At 35.0% G+C, this 26,142-nt stretch overlaps 1 non-coding gene across 1 annotated transcript; it reads left to right on the top strand.

Annotated features, from left to right (window-relative positions):
• The first annotated feature begins 23,233 nt into the window (after window positions 1-23,233).
• Trnar-acg (transfer RNA arginine (anticodon ACG)) lies at window positions 23,234-23,306 on the top strand. The gene has a single exon. It is a non-coding gene; the product is annotated as a tRNA-Arg (tRNA).
• The last annotated feature ends 2,836 nt before the right edge of the window (window positions 23,307-26,142 follow it).

Genomic DNA, 26,142 nt, shown 5'->3' with positions numbered 1-26,142 from the left:
TTTTACAAGGGAGCCACCATTTTCAAGGCCCAAAGGCCACTCGGAAATAAGGGTTAATGTGTACAGTGATCACCAGGACAACAGCGTAGTAATCGTTAGGTATAATTTGATTATACAAGAATTTGTTTACATTGAAATTGAAGACTGCTATATTGTAGTCATGTGGAAAGCAAGTCAGCGAAACAGAGTTCCACAGTTTGGTAGTTCTAGGAAAGAAACTTTGTTCATGGAACTTGCATTTTTTTTTTTTACTCTTTTTCATCACAAACAAAGCACATTGCCACTTGGATGCAAGAGGCTACAATGTTGGATCATGTCTACCAGAGGATTGTAGGGAGTTGAGCAGCAAGGTGTCTGTTCACATTACATTTAAACTTTGGCAGGTAAGTACAGTCAGGGAAGTAGGAAACAGCAGTCTATGGGAAGAAACTATTAGAGTAGAAAGCTTTTCGGCATCCAGGAATCTCAACAGGGAAGGGGTAGAATTTTGCTGCTTGTCAGGTTAGTCAGGTGTAGGTATGTCAAGAGGGGCACAAGTACCATGAGTTCATCAGAACACATTTCATTAAAGTACTTGTTCAATAAACAAAGGGATGCAACATTGCGGCGATGGGACAGAGTTGGAGCTTAGGCAATAGTGTGGGGCCTATTAGATTTGAGACTCTTTTTTGAACCTTGTCTAAGAGTAAGAGACTAATGCTAGATGCATCAGTCCAGATGTGACAACAATACTCCATGCATGGATGAATTGTGGTTTTGTAAAGATATAGGATACTCTTTGATGCAAAGAATTTTCTAGCATGGTAGAGAGAGTCCACAATCTTTGCAGCAGTCTTGGCAATGTCCTCAATGTATTTGTTCTAATTCATTGAAAATCTGAAAGGAAAATATATATTTTCCTTATAGTAAATTCCATCAAAATTTGGCAAGAAGAAATCTTTTTTTTGATACAAATAAATTTCATGTTTCTGAATTTTTTAGATGAGGATTGACAATTCGTACCATTTGAATTCTTCGGATTACTTTTCTCATCTTAACTGCTATTCTCACAACATTTCAGCCGATGTAACCTCTGACCTTCTTTGAACTCAGGAATCTGCCTTGAATTTGGAACGAAACCCTTTGATTACTCGACAAGAGAAGTATACTCTCATTCTGGCAGCCATGACCAAGTAGAAGTCTTAAAGTAAAATGGAGATTCCCGAGTTCGACAGAAATATTCCTAGGTTTAACAAGACACAGCTGAAGTAAGTTGGAAGTTACATCAGCCGAAACGTTGTGAGAATACCACCCAAGATGAGAACAGTAGTTTGAATAATACATATAATAAAAAAAAAATTCAGTCAATAATTGACTTCTCTTATCTCTGCCCAGGTCTTTATTTATCCATCTTTCTCACAAGTCCACTCTTATCACTTTCTCCCTTGGTTTTCCCGGTAAACTGACCCTGCTACGTCAACTGCTCTTCACCTAATAAACAAAGAACTCTCATCTATTCTTTCAAATTCACTTTCCAATTATCTTTTGAAAATTAAAAAAATGCATTTGAAAGACTTACATTCGAAAGAAAATAGCAAGTCAGACAACTCCTCCATCTGAAATGAATTTGAAAAGAAATCCTTCACTCTGAATAATAAATCAACTGTTGGTGATATTTTTAACATCAACAGCAGCATAATTTTTATTTATTTATTTTTTTTCATAGAAGATGTATATTAGTTATATGAGAACGCCCATGAACCTCAATAACAATGGCTGATATGTTAGAATATTATCAACATATTAATACGATAACGTGTATGTTATTTATTTTTGTGCCACGCTTACATCCGAGTGACTGTCGTTTAATTGTTATGGACTTCTATTTCTGTAATAAATAATTTGACGAAGCATTCTTCATAAGATTTGGTTTCGATTTCGATTATAACTGATGGCACTCCAGTAATCTAATTTTTTTTATAAATAATTTTATCAAGAGTTCTTCATAAGATTTGGTTTCGATTTCGATTATAACTGATGGCACTCCAGTAATCTAATTTTTTTTATAAATAATTTTATCAAGAGTTCTTCATAAGTTTTGGTTTCGATTATAGCTGAAGGAACTATATATATAATATATATATATAGTAATTTATAAAATATATATGGCGATTAAGCTACACTGAATATTCCGCATTTCATCCACTCTAGGACTCTTCAGGCTTATGCGCCTGAAGAGTCCTAGAGTGGATGAAACGCGAATATTCAGTGTAGCTTAATCGCCATATATATTTTATAACTTACTAACTAGCTCTACCTACGTATTGAGCACTTTTGAAATAAATACTTAAAGTTTACGCATAAATTTATACTTTCGTATACTAATTTTAGTAAATTAAGTAGTTATGTATATATATATATATATATATATATATATATATATATATATATATATATATATATATGAATTATTCCATGGAAATCTGCCTTTTGGATTACTTTGAACCATCTTCGATTAACGCGATTCCTTTGGATTTTACTTGTGGAAATGGAAATTTAATCAACTTTTTTGGATTTTACCGTCATTAGATAATTTACCTTCCACCTGACTATCCATTCACGTGAAATCACCTTTTTCTTCCCCATATTCCCTCTGCTTCACCTGAATTCCTACCTAACTGATATTCCTGGTGAACCAAGTGCAAAAGAGATCCAGACAATTGCACTTAAGGGAACAGCGAGGATACTAAAGAGAGCTCTCGGTTGGTTTCAATAAAAAGCAGGGAAATGTTGGCAGCTGATTTGGCTGCCCCATACCCAACGTTACAATCTTCAAAGGAAGAAAATAAAAAGTGAAATCACCTTTTTCTTCACCCTATTCTCTCTGCTTCACTATTTGTTACCAAGTAAAATCTATGACTTACTTGTAGTTTCATTAAATAATTTTGCAAGCAAAATCCGATCCTGCATTTTGCTAATACCTACCCTCTGATGAGAAGGAAAGTATTTGTTCGAAACTCAGCAGATTAAGGACTATCCACTTATTTTTTGCTTCCTTTTTTAAATTAAATATGTTTTTAACTCTTTTTCAAAGTGTTTTTTTAAGTTTTGATTTCTGTTTCGATTCAAGCTGATGCACCCAAGTCATATGGATATATTTTTTATTTTTGAAATCGCAACTTTATAATATATAAAAATCGATAGAACATTAACTCTATAATAATATATATGAAAGCTTCAAGAATTAAAATATCATGTTTAAGTGTACTTTACGACCGGGCTACGCTGGGCGTCCCTGCCAGTTATTACTAATACTTATACAATATCCCCTTTATTTTCACCAACGAAAGCGATGGGCCCGAAAGGTTTTTCCTAATCTTATTCGCCAGACTTTACACCAGAACTTCACGACTGATTATGAATACTGACTAATAAATATTGATTTGCTGATGTAAGAAATAGTTTTTATTGTTATGTCAATGTTTAAGTGTTGGGGTCTGTGGACGCTGTTCAATAATTGCTTTATTTAACGCTATGGACTTAATAGAAAAATGTTGATCAAGATAAGCTGTTCTGTAATCGCTATATTTAACAACTAGCAAGAGTACCCGGTGTTGCGTGGGTGGCGGGTGTTGGTTTAAAGACGTTTTTCTGTACTTTTTTCTTGTTTCTTTTCTTTTCTTTCTCCTCCCTGTTTGTTTCTCTTTCTCCTTCTCTTTCTTTTTGCCTCCTCCCTCTCTCTCTCTCTCTCTCTCTCTCTCTCTCTCTCTCTCTCTCTCGTACCCTTTGCGTCCATCTGTCTTTGTTTCTCTCCACTGACCTTGTATGTTACCTCTCTCCTTGTTGATCCGTTTTCAGTTTCTCTGACTTGTCCTTTCTCATTATCTTTCATTTTTAAACAAGGCACAGTGCAACTCTGATGGAGGGGGCTACTATCTGAGACATAATTTGTAAGGATACTATGTAGGGAGTTGAGCAGCAAGATGTCTTTTTACTTTAAACTTGAACTTCTGCATGTCAGTACAGCCAGGGAAGCAGGAAACCGGAAGGGAATTCCAAAATCTAGCAGTCCTAAGGAAGAGAGAGAAGAAGGCTTTCTTACATCTGGGGATTTCTACTGTGTAGGGGAGGGACTTTGCCGCTTGTCAGGGGTATTTGCGTTGAGGAGGTACAAGGGCTTGTAGTTTGCTGGAGAATCCACCATTATAATACTTGTAGAACAGGTAGAGCAATGCAACATTTCGTCATCAATTGGACAGAGGTTGAAGCCTAGTTGATAGTGTGGGACCTATTTGGTTGGTAACTCTCTTTTGAACTCTGTCCAGGAGGGAGAGACTGGTAACAGATGTACCAGCCAAAATGTGCCAACAATACTCCATGTATGGGCAAATGATGGCCTTGTAGAGGTACAGGAGACTTCCAGGTGCAACTAATAACTTTCTAGTACGGTTTCTTTCTTTGCCTCTCTCTCTCTTTCTCTCTCTCTCTCTCTTTCCCTCTCTCTCTCTCTTTCAGTATCTTAGTTCCTCTGCTTCTTTCCCTCTCTCTCTCTCTTTCACCCCCCCCATGTCTGCCTCAGCCTTATATATGATTCTCCCCTTCCTTGTCAGTACAGGGTGGAACGATAAAATTGTCACCCTAGAAAAGACATAATTCCATTTACGTTTGATGAAAACCGTTTTTTTTTTTTTTTTTTTTTTTTTTTGTTACAGACCATCTACTAGTTGGCCAGTTGTGTACAAATCCTAAGAGCGATAGGAGCTTTCTATCATATCTGAAAGTGACACAATGTTCAACGAGCAACTCATGCTCTCTACCGATCCAAGTTATGACAACAGGACCATTGCCAGCACCCTCAAGATGCATCGCTGGATTGTCACAAACAGCAGGGACGTACCCAGGGTGATAAAACAAAGTTTCCAGCCATCGTTTTAGTTTTTGGTTATGGTTTCAAGTGAGGGCCACATCATACCACCTCACATCTTCAAAGTCGGATTGAAAGTCAACACCAAAGTGTACCTGGATGTGCTGAAGAGTGTGGTGATTCCTTAGTGCAATCAAGTGGCCGCTGGCAGAGCCTGAGTGTGACAACAGGACTCAGCGCCAGAACACAAGTCCAAAGAGACCCAGGCTTGGCTTCAGAAGGATTGCTATCCTTCTCTCATTTCCTCCCACAACCTGAACTCGCCGAACTACTTTGTTTGGTCATACACCGAGAACATCACCAACATGACCTCCCACAAAACCAAAACCAATCTGATCGCCACCATCCACCCAGTATTCACTGAGCTCCCATCAGTACTTGTGGACAAGGCATGTTCCCAGTTCCAGACCTGTATCGAGGCGGTGATTGAGGCTGAAGGCGGCTACATTGAATAGATATCACCTCTATCCCATAATCAACTTACCTGATTTTTTTTTTCAATAAAAGTTTTAAAATAAACTGAAGTGTTCTTTTAATTAGGGCGACAATTTTATCGTTCCATCCTATATGTATTCTTTTTATCTTTATTTTTTTTCTTAACAAAAACAAAATCAAAATTTTGATTCTTTATTCTTTACAGTAATTTCTATTTAAAGCTTACAATTTCCACCAGAGAATATTAACCTAGAAAAGTATTGATGTTTAAATATACCAACTTGTCATATAACATCATGCTTGCATCGGACATTCAAAACTGTCAGGTCGACGCTTTGAGGAACTTAACTGCAAGATGTGACGCGAATTATAATCAATGCCTAGTGTGACCTGACGATCGTCTTTGTGATTGCCCTAAAACAACACGAGATTTAAATCAGTTGTGTAGGTGTGTGCGTAATACCGTCATGTAGTATAGGAAAAGAAATCTCAAACGTTGTCCACTGCTAGCTGTCTGGTTGCGTCAGTTCTCTAGTGATTTTCATCTCAGCCTGATCTATTCTAACATGGTTTCAACTCCAATCTCTCCAATCACTCTCAGAGGCATCCAAGCCATTTTCTGTCCCAAACTGGACACTGTCCTCAACTGTCTCAAACTCAAGACTGTTTGTAAATTGTCCCTAACTGTCTGTAAATCGTTACAAAACTCACCCCCACTCCTAAAGCTGTCCATAAACTAATTCTAAATATATTGATCTCTATTGTCCGATCCTTGATTAACAACGTTGTTTCAGCTTCCTTTTGTGTGCCTTGATGAACAACTTCCTCTCCATTGCCTTTCTACTAAGCTCACTTCTTATAACTTTTGTATTGCTGATAATTTTTTTTTCTTTTTTCCTAATACTTGTGGGAACGAACTGTAATAGTAATTAACTAGATTTTTGAAACGCACTCTATTATTATTATTATTATTATTATTATTATTATTATTATTAATAATAAATAATGAATAATCTATATATCTGTGAAAAGGTGTGTGTGTGTGTGTGTGTGTGTGCATTTCACTACCAAATAACTCTGTCAATTTTCGGTCTAGAGACTCGATATTTGACATAAGGAGTATTGAGATTTGGGAAAATCTTTTTAATCGGTTTTCGGCCAGAAATTTGGCTGTCAAGAAGTTGACCTTTGAGAACTCTACCAAACTCCTCCGCCAATTTTGGGTGTAAACACTTCAAATTTTAGATGTAGGTAACTTGGACATGGTTAAAACTTTTTAATTTGATTTGAACCCAAAACAATAAACGCTAAGTGGTCAAAATTGGGGACAAACTTTAAAATATTTGACCTCTGTGGTCTCCACCAAATTACTCAGCCAATTTCTGGTCTAAACATTTAAAATTTTACATGAAGGGTATTCAGAGATAGGGCAAGCTTTTTAATCGGTTTGGGTCGAAAATTTGAGCTGCTAAGGAGTCAAAGTTCAAAAGATTTGACCTTGGCAGTATCTAGCAAACTACTCAGCCACTTTTGGGTCTAAACATTTAAAATTTATACATAACGGGTATTCAGACATGTAGCAGACATTTTAATCAGTTTGGGGGCGAAAACTTGGCAGCCAAAAGGTCAAAGTTGAAAGAGTTGACCTTTGCAGATTCTATCAAATTCCTCCACTAATTTTGTGTCTAAAGACTGGAAATTTTAGATGTAGGTTTCTTAGACATGGGTAAAACTTTGTATTTTGATACAAGACCAAAATAATAAATGTTAAGGGGTCAAAATTGGGGTCAAAGTTAGAAAATAATTGACCTTTGCCATCTCTACGAAATTACTCAGACAAATTTTGGTCTAAATATTTGAAATCTTACATAAAGCGTATTCACACAGAGGGCAAGTTATAAACAGTACATAGGGCCTAAGAAGAGTGAAAATTACAACTGAATTGCCAAGTACTTTATCCATTACGCCTTAGGCCCTCAGTATGGACGATACTCAAAATACAATTGTGAATTGCTTAGGACTTTTACACAGCCATGATTGATGGAACAAAAGCATGTTACCTCCATAGATTAAATTAAGGGTTCCATTCAAAATTTTGTGCAGATTCCCAAGTCGACAGAAAGATTCCCAAGTTCAACAAGAAGATTTATGAATTCAACAAGATACACCTGAAGAAGGTCGGAGGTTACAAAGACCAAAACGTTGTGAAGATCACGCTGAAGATGAGAATAGTAGTCCGAAGAATCTTTGAGACAAAGGAATGTTTAGTAAAATATTTTTGTTAACTTAGAAACAATAACAAGAAAAAATGTGGTGGACATAAGCAGAGCGGGTTTTCAAACCTAGGAATAAAAACAATAAATTTGGCCAGAAAACGTGACTGAAGGTCACATACTATGACTGAAGGTCACATGTGTGGTTGAGTGATGTAAGCACAAAGATATAGTTACATATATACAAATAGACGTAGGACTCAAAAAGAAACAGAGTTAGAGAGAGGGCTACATTGACAAAGAAAGTGTTAGAAACAGAGCCTGTAATGGCCGTGTATGAGAGTGAAGCAGGGTCTAAGACAAGCGTGAAATCTTCCAACAAGAAAACACAGTGAAATAAAAGTTGTTGAAAAATATAACCGAAGACTCCTTGTCGTTTATTGATAAGAATTGTTCATTTCAACTTTTGGCACCTTCATCAACCAAGATCCGGATGAACAAAGGTATGATTTCTTTATTGGCAAGATGCATAACCACCCAAAACTGTGTTCTGTCCCCTTTGTGTTATCCGTATTGTAAATGTCCTTTAACCCTTATCCCTGAGTGGCCTTCGGGCCTTGATAAGCGGTGACCCCCATGTAAAAAAAAACAAAAAACTATGCCATACACACATCCACAATACAATTTATGTACGCAAAGAAATTTCTATGCATACACAACTCATCATATACACAACACACTTTATATACTACACTTTACATATGCATATATATATATATATATATATATATATATATATATATATATATATACACCCCTCCCCACAACATAACAGATTCAGCATACCGGGTTCAAATTTCATCAGAGCTATATCATCATTTTCATCAATGGCAAAATATGTGTCTATTTGTACTCTCTTTTATGTTGTTGCATTCGAAGTCGGGAAAGATTTGGCCCAGAACACACGAAGGAATGATGCAGAAGAATGGTGTTGTGGCTGCTATTATCATCATCATCATCATCGTCATCCTTCTCCTCCTCCTCCTTCTTTTTCTTCTTCTTATTACTATTATTATTATTATTATTATTATTATTATTATTATACCTTTCCTTCCTCTTCTCCTTATTGTTCTCTTTCTTCTCCTTCGTCTTCTTAGTAGTAGTAGTAGTAGTAGTAGTAGTAGTAGTAGTAGTGTTCTTCTTCTTCTTCTTCTTCTTCTGCTTTTTCTACACAAAGCTCATGACGACTGTGCTTCACAATTATCTGGTCTGCATGAAGTTCTGTTCATTGGTTGCAGCTATTTGTTAACCGCCAGGATTGTAGGTTTCACTCCTAATACTGAGAGCAGCAAGGTGTGTGTGTGCATTTCACTACCAAATAACTCTGTCAATTTTCGGTCTAGAGACTCGATATTTGACATAAGGAGTATTGAGATTTGGGAAAATCTTTTTAATCGGTTTTCGGCCAGAAATTTGGCTGTCAAGAAGTTGACCTTTGAGAACTCTACCAAACTCCTCCGCCAATTTTGGGTGTAAACACTTCAAATTTTAGATGTAGGTAACTTGGACATGGTTAAAACTTTTTAATTTGATTTGAACCCAAAACAATAAACGCTAAGTGGTCAAAATTGGGGACAAACTTTAAAATATTTGACCTCTGTGGTCTCCACCAAATTACTCAGCCAATTTCTGGTCTAAACATTTAAAATTTTACATGAAGGGTATTCAGAGATAGGGCAAGCTTTTTAATCGGTTTGGGTCGAAAATTTGAGCTGCTAAGGAGTCAAAGTTCAAAAGATTTGACCTTGGCAGTATCTAGCAAACTACTCAGCCACTTTTGGGTCTAAACATTTAAAATTTATACATAACGGGTATTCGGACATGTAGCAGACATTTTAATCAGTTTGGGGGCGAAAACTTGGCAGCCAAAAGGTCAAAGTTGAAAGAGTTGACCTTTGCAGATTCTACCAAATTCCTCCACTAATTTTGTGTCTAAAGACTGGAAATTTTAGATGTAGGTTTCTTAGACATGGGTAAAACTTTGTATTTTGATACAAGACCAAAATAATAAATGTTAAGGGGTCAAAATTGGGGTCAAAGTTAGAAAATAATTGACCTTTGCCATCTCTACGAAATTACTCAGACAAATTTTGGTCTAAATATTTGAAATCTTACATAAAGCGTATTCACACAGAGGGCAAGTTATAAACAGTACATAGGGCCTAAGAAGAGTGAAAATTACAACTGAATTGCCAAGTACTTTATCCGTTACGCCTTAGGCCCTCAGTATGGACGATACTCAAAATACAATTGTGAATTGCTTAGGACTTTTACACAGCCATGATTGATGGAACAAAAGCATGTTACCTCCATAGATTAAATTAAGGGTTCCATTCAAAATTTTGTGCAGATTCCCAAGTCGACAGAAAGATTCCAAGTTCAACAAGAAGATTTATGAATTCAACAAGATACACCTGAAGAAGGTCGGAGGTTACAAAGACCAAAACGTTGTGAAGATCACGCTGAAGATGAGAATAGTAGTCCGAAGAATCTTTGAGACAAAGGAATGTTTAGTAAAATATTTTTGTTAACTTAGAAACAATAACAAGAAAAAATGTGGTGGACATAAGCAGAGCGGGTTTTCAAACCTAGGAATAAAAACAATAAATTTGGCCAGAAGACGTGACTGAAGGTCACATACTATGACTGAAGGTCACATGTGTGGTTGAGTGATGTAAGCACAAAGATATAGTTACATATATACAAATAGACGTAGGACTCAAAAAGAAACAGAGTTAGAGAGAGGGCTACATTGACAAAGAAAGTATTAGAAACAGAGCCTGTAATGGCCGTGTATGAGAGTGAAGCAGGGTCTAAGACAAGCGTGAAATCTTCCAACAAGAAAACACAGTGAAATAAAAGTTGTTGAAAAATATAACCGAAGACTCCTTGTCGTTTATTGATAAGAATTGTTCATTTCAGCTTTTGGCACCTTCATCAACCAAGATCCGGATGAACAAAGGTATGATTTCTTTATTGGCAAGATGCATAACCACCCAAAACTGTGTTCTGTCCCCTTTGTGTTATCCGTATTGTAAATGTCCTTTAACCCTTATCCCTGAGTGGCCTTCGGGCCTTGATAAGCGGTGACCCCCATGTAAAAAAAAACAAAAAACTATGCCATACACACATCCACAATACAATTTATGTACATTAGATGACGCAAAGAAATTTCTATGCATACACAACTCATCATATACACAACACACTTTATATACTACGCTTTACATATGCATATATATATACACCCCTCCCCACAACATAACAGATTCAGCATACCGGGTTCAAATTTCATCAGAGCTATATCATCATTTTCATCAATGGCAAAATATGTGTCTATTTGTACTCTCTTGCATTCGAAGTCGGGAAAGATTTGGCCCAGAACACACAAAGGAATGATGCAGAAGAATGGTGTTGTGGCTGCTATTATCATCATCATCATCATTGTCACCCTTCTCCTCCTCCTCCTCCTTCTTTTTCTTCTTCTTATTACTATTATTATTATTATTATTATTATTATACTTTTCCTTCCTCTTCTCCTTATTGTTCTCTTTCTTCTCCTTCGTCTTCTTAGTAGTAGCAGTAGTAGTAGTAGTAGTAGTAGTAGAAGTAGTGTTCTTCTTCTTCTTCTTCTTCTTCTGCTTTTTCTACACAAAGCTCATGAAGACTGTGCTTCACAATTATCTGGTCTGCATGAAGTTCTGTTCATTGGTTGCAGCTATTTGTTAACCGCCAGGATTGTAGGTTTCACTCCTAATACTGAGAGCAGCAAGGCTCAACGGTTGCATGTAAAGTCTCGGACGGTTTGACGCACAAAGTGATGATGCAGAAGCAACATTGTCACTTTTACTTTGTTGATTTACGGTTCTGCACCTGACACGTTGTTACTTGTTATGTGTACAGGCAGAGATGACCAGAGTACGATGGATCCTGATGCTGACTCCTCTGCTATGGTGAAGGAAAGTTGGATTTTAAGGAATATTGCTGTTGTGAAGATTTCACCATAAGAAATGAAATAATCAACTCAATCAAAGCGTACTAATGCCGTAATGAAAGAAGAGAAACATACAGTTTTAATTGAGAGTTAGGAGTCAGACTGGAAAAGTTGGCCAAATTAGCATGAAAGATATTGTCTCCGCGTTTAGGAAGCTGGGAGGAACACAACTTTAACATAATGTAGAATATTGAAACCTTTAGCTCTGATGAGAAGCCAAAATTAAAAGTATAAATCAAATCAAAGCGCCCCTTTGCCTGAGGCTAACACTTAATCTCTATATGCGATATATAATCGAATATCCCATTAAAGTCTCGCTTCACCTTTCAAGCACTAAGTTAGTAAAGCAGTTCAGTGCATCATTTCCCCCAATTGATCATTTAAATATCTTATTGTTTATCTTTTTTTTTTGTAGTCTCTTGGTTTTATTGGTTTCCAGAACAAGAATTTATCTAGTCTGGTGGAGTATCCAGCTTCGTGTTATTACTTGAGGCAACATAATTTGAAGAAGGTCCAATATTCCTCGTAAAAGCTAATGTGTGTTAGCTACAGAAAGGAGATCTTATTTGGGCAGCGAATACTATGTGATTTGGAATATTTAGTCAGGGTTTACTTCTAGGGAAAGTATTGACCATTTAAATATGTTATTGTTAATTTTTCTTTTGCAGTCTCTTCGTTTTATTGGATTCCAGGACGAGAATTAATATAGTCTGGTGGAGTATCAAAATGTGTGCTGTTACTTGAGATAACATCACTTGGAGAAGGTACACCATTCCTCGTAAAATCCACTGTGGGTTACCCATACCAAAGAGATCTTATTTGGGCCACAACTACTATGTGATTTTGAATATTTAGTCAGGGTTTACTTGTGGGGAAAAGTATCCTCGTGCCATATTGTTCTGACAAACCCCTGTGTTGAGAGGCCTTAGACATTCGAGAATAGTGTCTAGTAGATATTCAAGTTCTCTCACTCAACAGGAATGCACACCCACTGCACAGTAAATTTACTCATTTAACGTTTTGTTCGTTTAATGATTGTTTATAAAAATGTCAGAACAGAAACTGCTTAGTCATCATTACATTTTCTGTGAAGTTGAATTGAAGTTTTAAACTAGTGTTGGGACGATTAGTCGGAATTAGAAATCAAAACATTCACAACTTTTTGGGATATCAGAATCGAGAAAGTTTTTGCCTATTTTCCAATGCCAAAACGATTCATTTCATTATTTTTTTTATTTTTTTTTATTTTTTTTTGTTTAAAATTTAATTTTTGATGACTTGTATTAATGAGGAAATAATAACTATTTATCGATTTTAAATATTTATTGATTTTAACTTTTTATTGATTTTAAATATTTATTGATTTTAAATATTTATTGATTTTAAATATTTATTGATTTTAAATATTTATTGATTTAAATATTTATTGATTTTAAATATTTATTGATTTTAAATATTTATTGATTTAAATATTTATTGATTTTAAATATTTATTGATTTTAACTATTTATTGATTTTAACTCTTTATTCATTTTAAATATTTATTCATTTTAAATATTTATTCATTTTAAGTTACCAATAAAACTTCTATCTATATATTTATAATCATTTCCATACATGTATTTCTACATTTGTAAAATTATAGGTACAGATTTCATTGTTTATGCGGTACCCCCATTCAGAAAAAAAAATCTCTATTTTCATACATAAAGTAAATTTATTTCACAGTGTATAAGGATTATTTGATACTAGAGATATTCATAAAGTCTCCCCTTGCTGTTATTTCGGATCATTTGAAACCATAGCAGCAAGTTTTAGTTTCCCCTCTGTCAAGGCCAGAGATTTGGGAGAAATTATATATATATATATATATATATATATATATATATATATATATATATATATATATATATACCGACAATACAACACTATTTGTGAGTTTGAAAGCTGGAAATCGTAGACAACTGGAAAACACTGGCATATTGCAGAGTAGGAACCAGAACATCCTAAGTGGGGAGTTATATGTTTGTTTACATTACATTTAATATTCTGCATGTTGGTACAATCAAGGTAACAGAAACCAGGGAGGAATTCCAAAGATAAACGGTTCAAGGAAATTAGAGGTAGAAATAATACCCAATATCTTTCTAGAAAGAATTCTAATTAGAAAGATATTGGGAGAAACGAATGCCAACAATAATCATATGATTCATTCGAAATGAATTGATAATGCTCAACGTCATCATCATCATCATCATCATCATCATCATCTTTGTTTTACATGCTGGCATGTGTTGGACGGCTTTTAAAAATTATATATGATAAAAAGCAACCTGTACGCAAAGAGTTGCTTTTAAGAAATAGCACATCGTCCTGAATTAAACTTGTTGATTTTTCAAACATTTTTTTTTACTTTTGTTCGACCCCCCATGCAACTAAGGCGTTTGTGAGTGGGAGCCAGATATATAGGGACATCCTAAGCGTGGAGTTTTGCAGCAAGATGTTTGTTCACGTTACATTTAATATTATGCATGTTGGTACAATCAAGAAAATAGAGAACAGGGAGGAATTCCAAAGGTAAATGGTTCGAGAAACGTAGAGGTAGAAGTAATAATTCCATATTTCTGAATTTTTGAGATGAGGATTGATAATTTCTATCATTTGGATTATTCGGACTACTATTCTCACCTTGAGTGTTATTTGCACACCATTTCGACCAATGTAGCCTTCGACCTTCTCTAGATGTGACTTGTCAAACTCGGGAACCTTTCTATCGAACTTGGGAGTTTGCACGAATTTTAATTGAACCCTTTATTTAATCCATGGGTGTAGCATGCTCTCATTCCGTCAGCCATGATTGGGTAGAAGTAGAGACGTGCAGAGGGTGGTTCTATGGAAGGCAGTAATTGCAGCGAATGCAGTCAGGAGATTCAGAGTTCCTATCTGTCGTGGTTACCACCTGATGAAGGCCAGAGGAATAGTTGGCCGAAATGTCGTGAAACAACTAAGAAAAAGGTGAGAATAATAGTCCGCAATAAATAAAATTTAAAAAATAATGCTCGTCTCAATGAATTCCAATTAAAAAAATAGATCGGAGGTTACATCAGCCGAAACGTTGTGAGAATAACACTCAAGATGAGAACAGTAGTTCAAATAATCGAAATAATATAATGATGATATCTTCTTTTCAGGCTTTTTTTTATTTTATTGAACGTTATCTGATGACTTGCTGACAAAAGAATATTTTCTTTGATGACAAAAAATATCCGGGGATTGTTCAAAGAATTTTTGCAGCTGCCAACGTCAGTCGTTATCCACTTACTGCAAACTTATCTCCCAGATTTTGATGCAGACTTTTTCTTCTATTTATTGCTTTTAGCAATGGTTGATGAAGAACTTTGACTTTTGCCGCTCTCTATCTCGAAAGGTTAACTTGTTTGTTTCGCCAGAAATTCAAAGTCAGGAAAAACAACCATTTTCACGCACATTCGCCATCTTGAAATGTGGTGATTCCTTTGTAAAATAAACAAACGAATTTCCTGTTGCCTCTGGTGTTAACAAATATCTTCATCGAAGCAAAGAGAGATGACGATGACGAAGTGATTAACGACACGGACTGACAACCTGGGTGTGCCAAGTTCAAATCCATTTCGTTTCACAGAAACATTTTCAATTAGGGATGTTGGGAACCTTCCTGTGGTTCTCTCGTAAGTACCTAATGTGGTTCTTGAAAGGATTCTGATGAAAAAATATCGGGGAAACCAATGGCAACAATAGAATCATCTGATTTCATATGAAATGTATCAAGGCAAGGCACTGTTGCCTTTCCCCAAATAAATGAGTCTGGCATAAACTTGGTTTGTCGAAAACAAATACTGTAACATAAAACAGTGCGCATGAGCGCATGCGAATACATCAGCAACAGCGCGGATGGTTGGCTTGTGAAGAGATTAGCAGCAGCAGCAGCCGAAAAAGGGACATATGCAAATTAGGAAGAAAAATGACAAAAAGGAGAACAAATGTACTGTGGCCGAGAAAAAGAAAGCCGACATCAAAGAAAAAGTCGAGGACGAAAATGGTCTGGTTGAAGAAGATGGACGGTGGTGAGAGAATTTAAAGTGGAGTTGAGACGAGAAAGATATTTATTTATTGCCAATTTTATTTTTACAGTGGCGTAGCTAGAGTAAGCATCACCCGGGGAGGTCTGCTCAAATGTCACTCCACTGAAATTGTGTCACCTCTTCTTTGCTGTCACCCAGACCGCCCCACTCTTAGATACAACACTTATATATATATATATAAGAACAAGTAGTTGATAAAACATCTTAAAAAACACTTTGAAAAAGAGTTAAAAACATATTTAATTTTAAAAAGGAAGCACAAAATAAGTGGTTAGTTCTTAATCTGCGGAGTTTCAAAGAAATACTTTCCTTCTCAGCAGAGGGTAGCATTTAGCAAAATGCGGGATCAGATTTTGCTTGCAAAAGTATTTAATGAAACTACGAGTAAGTCATAGATCTTACTTGGTAACAAATAGTGAAGGAGAGGGAATATGGTGAAGAAAAAGATGATTTCACGTGAATGGATAGTCTGGTGAAGGGTAAAATATCCAATATTGGTAAAATACAAAAATCAAAATACAAAAAAGTTGGTTAAGTTTCCATTTCCACAAGTAAAATCCAAGGGAATCACGTAATTGGAAGATGGTCCAAAGTAATCCAAAAGGCAGAAATCCGTGGAATAATTTACAAATGGGGGCAAAAAAAAGATGTGCGTAGAAAAAAGAATTTAAATCGACTGTCAAGGCTGGGCTAATTTTGGGAGAATGCATAAAGAAAAAGAAGAAAAAAATTTGAATGGAGATTGAGTTAATATTAGAATAGAAAAGCCAATGTCAAAATGACCCAGACAAGATGACGTTGAAAAGGCGCCAAAATTTAAAGCAGATAAGGGATCAACTGAAATATACTAGTTATTACTTAAGAATTAAATTATCAGCAGGAGTTATTAAAGGAAGCAAACGAATTAATGATAAGTGAAATACACACACATATACATACATACATACATGCATACAAACATGCATACATACATATGAATACATATAATTACACATATACATACATATATATATATATATATATATATATATATATATATATATATATATATACACACAATAAACACACCCACATATACACACACATATATATATACATACATATAAGTAAATAGATGAGTAAATAAATAAATAAAGAGTTAAAAAAAATTTTAAGGGGAGAGGATGGCCGGTATCAACAAATTCCGAAATAAGGCAAATAAGTATATCAGTAAATGCACATAGTAAAATATAAGTAAACATACATGCAGAAAATAAATGTGTAGATAGATGGCTATATTTGATTGATAGGAATATTTAAACACTAAAATGGAGATTGCAGATGTAAAACCCGCCAAAAAAGAAATAAAGAATTACAATGTAAATTACGGAGTAATAAAATGCTAAGAAAGTATGTAGAAAAAACGGTAGTGTCATAGAAAAAAATATATATCTGAAAGGTTAAATTAATAGTTATGTAATTTCAAATTTACCATATTTAAATTTGGACTTATGTTTGCAGTAAGAGATCGGTTCGTTTTTAGAGTTTATTATATTACTACTTTGAGGGGAAGTAATTATAGTTATAGCTTCGGTTGTGCAGAGGCGACATGACTTAGAGCCTGGAATATAAGACTTAACCTTTTTTAGGATAGTCCATTTAATTGAGAAGAGGGTATTGTTAGAATTAAGTTTTTTTAATTAATGTGGTTAGAGAAGTTCCTTGGTTATTGTTAGAATTTTGGTTGTTAAAAGAAGAAGTGTGGTTTGATATTCTTAATTAATGTTGAAGTAGTGCCGATATATGTATGTACTTTATTAAAAGCTCGAGGTCTGAAATTAATATTAATTTGCTGATTTGTACTGGGGAAATAGTTTGAATTTTGTTCATTGTATTGAACAAAGGGTGAGACAATGACTGTAGGAGGACTGTTTGGGAGGGGATAACGAGTGTTGTTACTATTAGGATGGCTGTTAGGAGAAATATTATTATTCTCATTATTATTGTTATTATTATTATTATTATTATTATTATTATTATTGTTATTATTATTATCATTATTATTATTATTATTATTATTATTATTATTGTTGTTATTATTATTATTATTCTTATTATTATTATTGTTATTATTATTATTATCATTATTATTATTATTATTATTATTATTATTATTATTGTTGTTATTATTATTATTATTCTTATTATTATTATTGTTATTATTATTATTATCATTATTATTATTATTATTATTATTATTATTATTATTGTTATTATTATTATTATTATTATTGCTAGTTGTATGATTGTAAATAGAGGGGCTGCTTGAATGGTTTATTGGATTAGTAACTGTATCAGATGGAGGGGGGGAAAAGAGATATCTTGATGACAAAATATTAGTGTCTGTTATGGGAGGATTGCGTGGGAGCTCAGTAATTGTGCATGAATATATAACATCTAACTTATATATATATAAGCGAGATAAGACACTGATAGAATTCAGATGAAAAATCCTGATAGATATTACTTGAAGTAAGTAAGTAAGATCCTAGCCAAAAAGGAAAAGCTCAATATTTAAGAATAGAGCAATATATAACTTTCGTGGTTTACTTTTAAATTCTATAAGGCCACCATTCGCCCATGTATGGAGTATTGTTGTCACATCTGGACTCGTGCGTCTACTACTAGTCTCTCGCTCCTAGACAAGGTTCAAAAGAGAGTCGCCAATCTGATAGGCCCTGAACTGGCATCTAAGCTTCAGCCTCTGTCCCATCGACGAAACGTTGCATCCCTCTGCTTGTTCTACAAGTATTTTAATGGTGAATGCTCTGACGAACCGCAGACACTTGTGCCCCCACGATGCAGACACCCTCGACAAACCCGACAAGCAGCTAAATCCCACCCCCACACAGTAGAGATCCCTAGATGTAAAAGATCTTTCTACTCCAGCAGTTTCTTCCCCAGAACCGCTAGACTCTGGAATTCCATTCCAGGATCCTGCTTCCCTAACTGTACTGACATGCAGAAGTTCAAGTGCAACGTGAACCGACATCTTGCTGCCCAAATCCCTACATAGTGCCCCAGTAGTTGCTGACCCTGATAGTAGCCCCCTACACCAAAGTGGCAATGTGCCTTGTTTGGGGTGAAAATGTAATAAAAAAAAAAATATTTTTAATTTTTTAAAATTCTGAAAAAACAACATGAGTCATTATTGAAAATCCATGAATTAAGGAAATTAAAATAACCCTAACCCCACCCCTTCTATATATTCCTTTTATCAAGCAATAAATTCTTAAATCGAATATATGTCTCTATATGTTGTTTTTTCAGAATTTAAAATTAAACCACGAAACTTATATATATATATATATATATATATATATATATATATATATATATATATATATATGATGAAAATAATGGAAATAGTATTCCGACAAAATAGAGAAAATAAAAAAGGAACAAACCGTATTATGTGTTCACCAACGTTTCGTCTTTATTTCACCCAGAGGAAGTCTCGAAATAAAGACGAAACGTTGGTGAACACATAATACGGTTTGTTCCTTTTTTTATTTTCTCTCTCTCTCTCTCTCTATATATATATATATATATATATATATACACACAGGGTGCCCCCCGCCAAAAGAAAACAAAGGCTAAATGGCGACCATCTAGAATATATGCTATAGAACAGAGAAAAAAAGGCCAAAGACTTTAGTATTTTGATGTGATGTTTTGAATATAATAAACTAGTTATGACCAAAGTTTCGTTTCATTCGGACAAAACACTAAGAAACGGGGCCTAATTAGAGTTGCGGCCCGTTTTTTGGAGGTCACCCTGTATATATAATAAATTCCACAGCCAAACAACGTTGCAGCCCGCAAGAGCGATGACACTCAACGAACTGGAAGTCCAGGACTCGAGAATCATATAATCTCTCACATTCTGAATATATATATATAGAATTTCAAGTGCTCTCGTTTTATGATCAGTCCTTTGCAGGTGTTTTTTGAGGTATTGTCCCCACTAAAGATTGAACCTTCAACCTACAGAAGAATATAAATTTAACAACTGAATATCATCAAGTACTTTATCCATTGCGCTAATATAATCGGGTGGCCGAAAAGAGAGTTGGTAAGAGGGAGTTGATCACTTTTTTTAAGTGCATGGCTTAATTATTGTAACTAGTCATCAGATCATCTTAAAACAAACTTTCTGTCGTCGAACTTCCACATACGCAAAACCTCCCCAGAGATAGCAACCATTACTCTCTTGAAAATTAACATTCGAAAACAACCACGAAATTAAAACCTTCACAAATAAAAAAACTCAAACGTGTTGAAGACTACAAGTATCTAGGATCACACATCAGAAACTCTTAGAAAGACTTTAACATTAGAAAGGGCATCGCATGGACTGCTTGTAACAAAATGGATAAGATGTGGAAATACAATCTTGCTCGCAAATTCAAAATCCAAGTTTTCCACGTACTTATTGAGCCAATCTTACTTTTTTTTTTTTTTTAATTTTTTTTTTTTACACAGTGATCACCACTTATCAAGGCCCGGAAGCCACTCAGGGATAAGGGTTATTGCAAGTACATCACGTTAGTGAGGAGATTTTATGAAGTGTTTAATTAGGGGGGCGGTTCATTAGGAATTTGTTAACATTAGACTTGAAGACATCCAAGTTGTAGTCCGGAGGGAAGCAGGCAGACGGAACAGAGTTCCACAGGCGTGCAGTTCTAAGAAAGAAGCTTTGCTCATGAAATCCGCGTTTTGATTTAGGCACAGATAAAGAGTGGGGGAAATTTTTCACAGTGGATTCAGCTAGACGGGTGTTTTTCGTGAAAGATTGGCGAGGGGGGACCAGGGATTGGAGTTCAGACGAGCACCTGCCATGAAAATAACGATAAAACAAGTATAGGCTCGCAACGTCTCTTCTGTGGGAGAGGGGTTGCAGGGTAGAGAAAAGGGCATCCCCCACTAAACCACGAAGTCTATTTTGTACTCTGTCAAGGCATGATAGGCTGTTTTTGGCAGCTCCTGCCCAGATATGGCAACAGTATTCCATCCTTGGCCGTACTTGGCTTATGAATCTGAAACTTGGACTCTTTCAGCAAAACAACAGCGCCGTTTGAATAAATGTTACCCACGTCTTTTGAGAAGAGTACTCACTCTCTCATGGCGAAATCATCCAACTCTAAAAATGATATATGGAGACTTACCGAGAGTATCAACCTCAGTTTAGAAGAGACGTGTTCAGTTTTGCTGGCCATTGTGCACGTGCCACAGATGAACTTGTTTCATCATTTGTACTGTGGAGACACCCATCATCTAACAATCGATCACGAAAGTTAACTTTTCCAGATAGGATACAACGAGATATATTCATCTTCAAGGAAGATCTTTTGAATGCTATGACAGATAGGGATTACTGGAAGGGTGTAGTGAGTTCAATCTCGGCTGAGGCCGCAAGATGATGATGATGATGATGATGATGATGATGATGATGACTCTCACGAACGTCTGCATGTAGAGTGCATATCCTGTTTACCACTCCATGTTAGATATACATGGACAGAATAGATTTCGTTAATATTTGTACTAGCAAACGTACACATCAATATTTAACAAGTGAAAGAAGTGAAGGGGGGGGGTCAGAAAGTGAGGAAAAATTAAAAGGATTTTTGTCCAAAGTAAAAAGTTGTGTGATTGAAATGGATGTCACAAAAACACAAAATGTGCTGCTTCAGCTTTCTATATAAAAATCTGGTTAAATTAAAATCTAATTTATAAAACTCAATATGTTTGTCTGGTTGTCTCCATTTTTTTTTTTCAAACTGCCTCTCCTCCGAGATGCAAGGTTACAGAGTTGTTCAATATGGGTCAAATGATTGCATTTTTTGTTGACCGTTCTTTTATGGGGTTTTAGCCAGTAAAAATAGTTACTAAAAGGTCAAAATTGAAAAAAAAATTGCAACTTGGCAGACGTAATTCAACTTTAAGTGCTCTTGTAGACATGCACAAATATACGTTTAGACGTTAAAGTCGGTTTATTTTTAACTATTTCTCATCCATCTGTCGATAGCTCAAATAGTAACAACTAAGGCTGGAGTGTTAAATCTTTTTGTTTCAATTCTAACTGATAGTACCTAAGTCATTTTTTTTACTCGTGAAATCACTTCTCTATATTGGGTACAATATAATAATTAATAGAGATTTGGCTCTATCATAATAATAATACGAAGTTTGCATAAATTAAAATATCATATTTAAGTATATGTTACGACTGAGCAATGCCGGGCAGCAAGAAAGTAATATATATATATTATAGTTTCTATAACTACTTCATTTACTCACATAAAATTAATATATGAAAGTATAAATTTATGCGTAAACTTTAAGTATTTACTTCAACAGTGCTCAATATGTAGGTAGAGCTAGTTAGTAATTTATTAAAATATATATGGCGATTAAGCTACACTGAATATTCCGTGTTTCATCCACTCTAGGACTCTTCAGGCTTATATAGTTTCTACAGTTTTATGTAGTTTCTCAGATGCTTAAGAGAGACGTATAAGATTATGTTTTTTTTATCATAGAGTAACCACTTATCAAGGCCTGGAGACTACTCAAGGATAAAGGTTAATGAGTGTCAGATGAGATAACCCTGTGATGATCAGTGATGGTGCAAAATGGATACGAGTTCAGTTATTTTAAAGGAGGACTCATTAAGAACTTTACATTAGACTTGAAAACGACTATGTTATAGTCAACTGGGAAGCAGTTCCACGGTATTGTTTTGTAAAGACGGGTAATTTTGGGAGAAAAAAAAAGCTCTGCTCGTGGAAGTTTCACTTAGTTTTAGGCACAAATAGAGATTATGGGAAATTGTTGATGATGGGTGTAGCGGGGCGGGTTTTTGTTGTGAATGCCTTACAAGGGGATAGGGGTGGGGGGGCATAGAGTGAAGCGCAGTCAAGCACCTGCCATAAAAATAATGATAGAGTAAAGATAGGTTCGCAAGTTCTCTTCTGTGAGAAAGGAGTAACGGGAAGGAGAAAAGGTTATTAGGTTAAAGCGATAGTCATGACAAGCAATGATTTGTAAAAATAATTAAAACCAGCCTTCCTGACATGGCATTATTAAACCTAAATCAAGCTTTATTTTACAAAATAACTAGCTGACCTTATCCGGCGTTACATGGGAGTCTACTTAAGATAATCTATACTATTAATAAAATTCTAAATGTTTATTTATTTATTTATGTGTGTGTGTGTATATATATATACTAATAAAACTTTCGAACGGATGCACCGAATTGAAAAATTCTTTTTTTCCATGAAAGGTGTGAGTCCCTAGATTGTCCTTATCTATATATGGTTTGTAACGAACAACACCGAATCACACAAAAAGCCCAAAATAAGGATTTTTGGTCCGTTTCATGCAATTGCCGAAAAAAGTTACCTGCCCATCTCAATGGAATTTAACACTGTCTGTATACAGTCGCGGTAACATACGGACAGGATTTGTGGTGCAATGGATAACGCATCTGACTACGGATCAGAAGATTCCAGGTTCGAATCCTGGCAAGTTCGTAATAACTTTAACCATTTTATCCAACGTTTACTCATTATCCTTACCCTTAGGGTAGTTTTGTTTTTTCGGTGATTTTGTTTTTTGCATATGGAATTTCCCATACTCTGAGTTCACAAGGTAAGCATTGATGGTAAGATGATGTTGAGTGTACTTGATGTTAAGTGCACTCGATTTTGTGTTTGACTCGGCGTTGTGTGTGCCGATGTGGCACAGTCGCTAGTCAGAAATATGAATGAGATCAAAACGCTATTTATATACAGTAAAAAAAAAAAACTGTAATTAAAATGTGTTTGTCGCCTATATTTGCAATAATTAGAGCTATGACAACAGAATATTCTTATCTTTGTTTTGATTCTCGAGTATATATCCGACACAGACTCAGTTAATCAACCGAGAACCGCATCACTCTATGTAAAAGCATATAAGATATCAACGGATACATACTCGAGAGTCAAAACAATGAAAAGAATATGCTGTTGTCCGAGCCTAGTATACATAATAACTATATATTTTTCTATAATCGTATATACAGAATAATCACGTTGGCACACCAGTTCTCGTCAGATCACCGAAGTTAAGCAATGTTGAGCCTGGCTAGTACTAAATGGGTGACACTAACACTGTATGTACTCTCTCTGTTTATCTCGGCATTGTTTTCAGTCGTCCTGAACCTCCACTTGCCACTGATATTTAAGAATGCTGACTCAGGAGAAGGAAGTGTGGTTGGAGATTGCACAACTCGTGCCACACAAAAAAAATCCACATACAGGTATCGTTACAATGGGTATCTATAGTCTGTCAAGATTGAAGGAAGCTACCATATATCTATACATTGATCGTCTAGTGCTTATGTCCACGTGTGTATAACATTTAAGGGACTGTTCACAAGACATTGAAGGGGACAATACCTTCTCGTTCGATAGGCTCCATTCTGCCGGTTCTTGGTTCACTTGTTTGGACCATCAGACCTAGAATAAAGATCTTTAATTTCTCTGAATAAAAAGATCAACACGGAAATCATCGATAAAATATTTGCATTTCTTTATTCCGGTAGTCATTTCTTCTCAAAATTGGAAGTACCATTCTTATTCACATTTCCAGTCAGATCCGACCTGCTTCCTGGTCATTTGGAGAAACCCAACTTCTGTTGTAAGCTCCAAAAACTCAACTAAATCTCCACATGTCATTCTAGGATCCACAAAATCTTAAGTGACCTCTACATCAGACTACGTCAGATCGCCAGAGGTCAGATCTATTTTTAAATTATTGTTATTAATTTAAGGCTCCTATAATTTGTACTAGAATTATCCGCAAGTACCTATGGCGCAGTGGTTAGAGTTCTGGGAAAAATCAATTGTAAAAAGGGTATTCTCCTGAAGGTTGAAGGTTCAATCCTCAGTGTGGGCGACCGAAATATACATTTGCGAATTACTTAGGACCTCTATACAGTAATAGCTGACAGAATAAGAGCATGCTACCCCCGTGAAATAAATAAAGGGTTCCGCTTGAAATTCTGTCCAAATTCCCGAGTTCAACAGAAACATTCCAGAGTTCGACAAGATACACCTGAAGAAGGTCGGAGGTTATATTGACCGAAACGTTGTGAAAATCACACTCAAGATGAGAACAGTGGTCCAATGAATAATAATACATATAACCAAACCTCGTCTCAAAAATTCATAAACGTAAAATCTATTTTGTTTATATTTTTTCTCTAAATATCATCTTTCTACTTTATATTATAATTAAACATCTATTTCAAGTAGAATTAAATTTCAAACAACAACTTTATCCTAGGCTAGCAAGGTTACCTGGCATCGTCTAGCATTGCTTATGCTACACACTTTTATATAAATATTTTGAAAAAAGAAATTGTGTAATATTTCGTGTAAACATATATAATTGTTTATGTTAAAGCTGTTACAGAAATGTAGTATTTTTTATGAAGAATGTAAGCAGCTGAAACTGTGAAAATGATTAGTAAAAATTGTTCCATATTAATAATGTTCCGAGTCAGAATAACAATTATGTGAAAGAAAAAATTAAGCAAAAAAAGTTTTTATTAAAAACAAACATAATCAAAGAAAAAAAAAGAATATTGGCTAATCTGAATCAAATATTGATTCATCAGATCAACTTCTATCAATGACAAAATTTGAAAATTTGACAAGATAATTTTATATATTAGATGTAAAAATAATAAGTAAATTTTGTTGGTGTTATATTATTTGTTATTATTAGTAACAATTATTAATTCTATTATTATTGTTATTTATTGGGACCCTACGCCAGTAAGTAAAGATTATGTTAACTAGTATGAATTTTGGCAAGAGTTATATTAGTACATGTCAGGATAACCTGGTGGCAAACAGAAATATATCAACTACCTGTGGCTTGATTGAAGCAGGGAATCAAAATTATCTCCCTGGACTAAAACGTGCTAGAAACGATAGAATGTCACCTTCATGTCTGCCCGTCTGCATCTCTCAATTCCCAAGTAAAAAAACAAGTAAGAAAGAATTAACTTTAACCTAGGTATCCCTCGTGAACAAACTCTCTCACTAAATAAAATGAAGCCTCACGATTGTGCTTCCATGTGTGAGCAGATTCATAATCAAATGAAGTCCAATATAAGTTGATGAGAAATCTCTCCTATTGTAAAACGTTCACAATAAGCACTCGTCTAGCTACAACCACAGCCAACAATTTTCCCTACTCGCTATCTGTACTTAAAACTAAACAAAAATTCCATTGTTAATAATATTAGAATGATTAATCGGAATCGGGAAAAATATTGGAATTGTCCCATCACTAATTGTTCTATATTAAAACCCT

Source organism: Euprymna scolopes, chromosome 29 (genome assembly GCF_053919585.1).
Source record: "Euprymna scolopes isolate OS-2025 chromosome 29, ASM5391958v1, whole genome shotgun sequence".
Lineage (NCBI taxonomy): Eukaryota > Metazoa > Mollusca > Cephalopoda > Sepiida > Sepiolidae > Euprymna > Euprymna scolopes.
The sequence above is the reverse complement of the archived record's forward strand: the minus strand, read 5'-3'. Positions and strand labels throughout refer to the sequence as shown.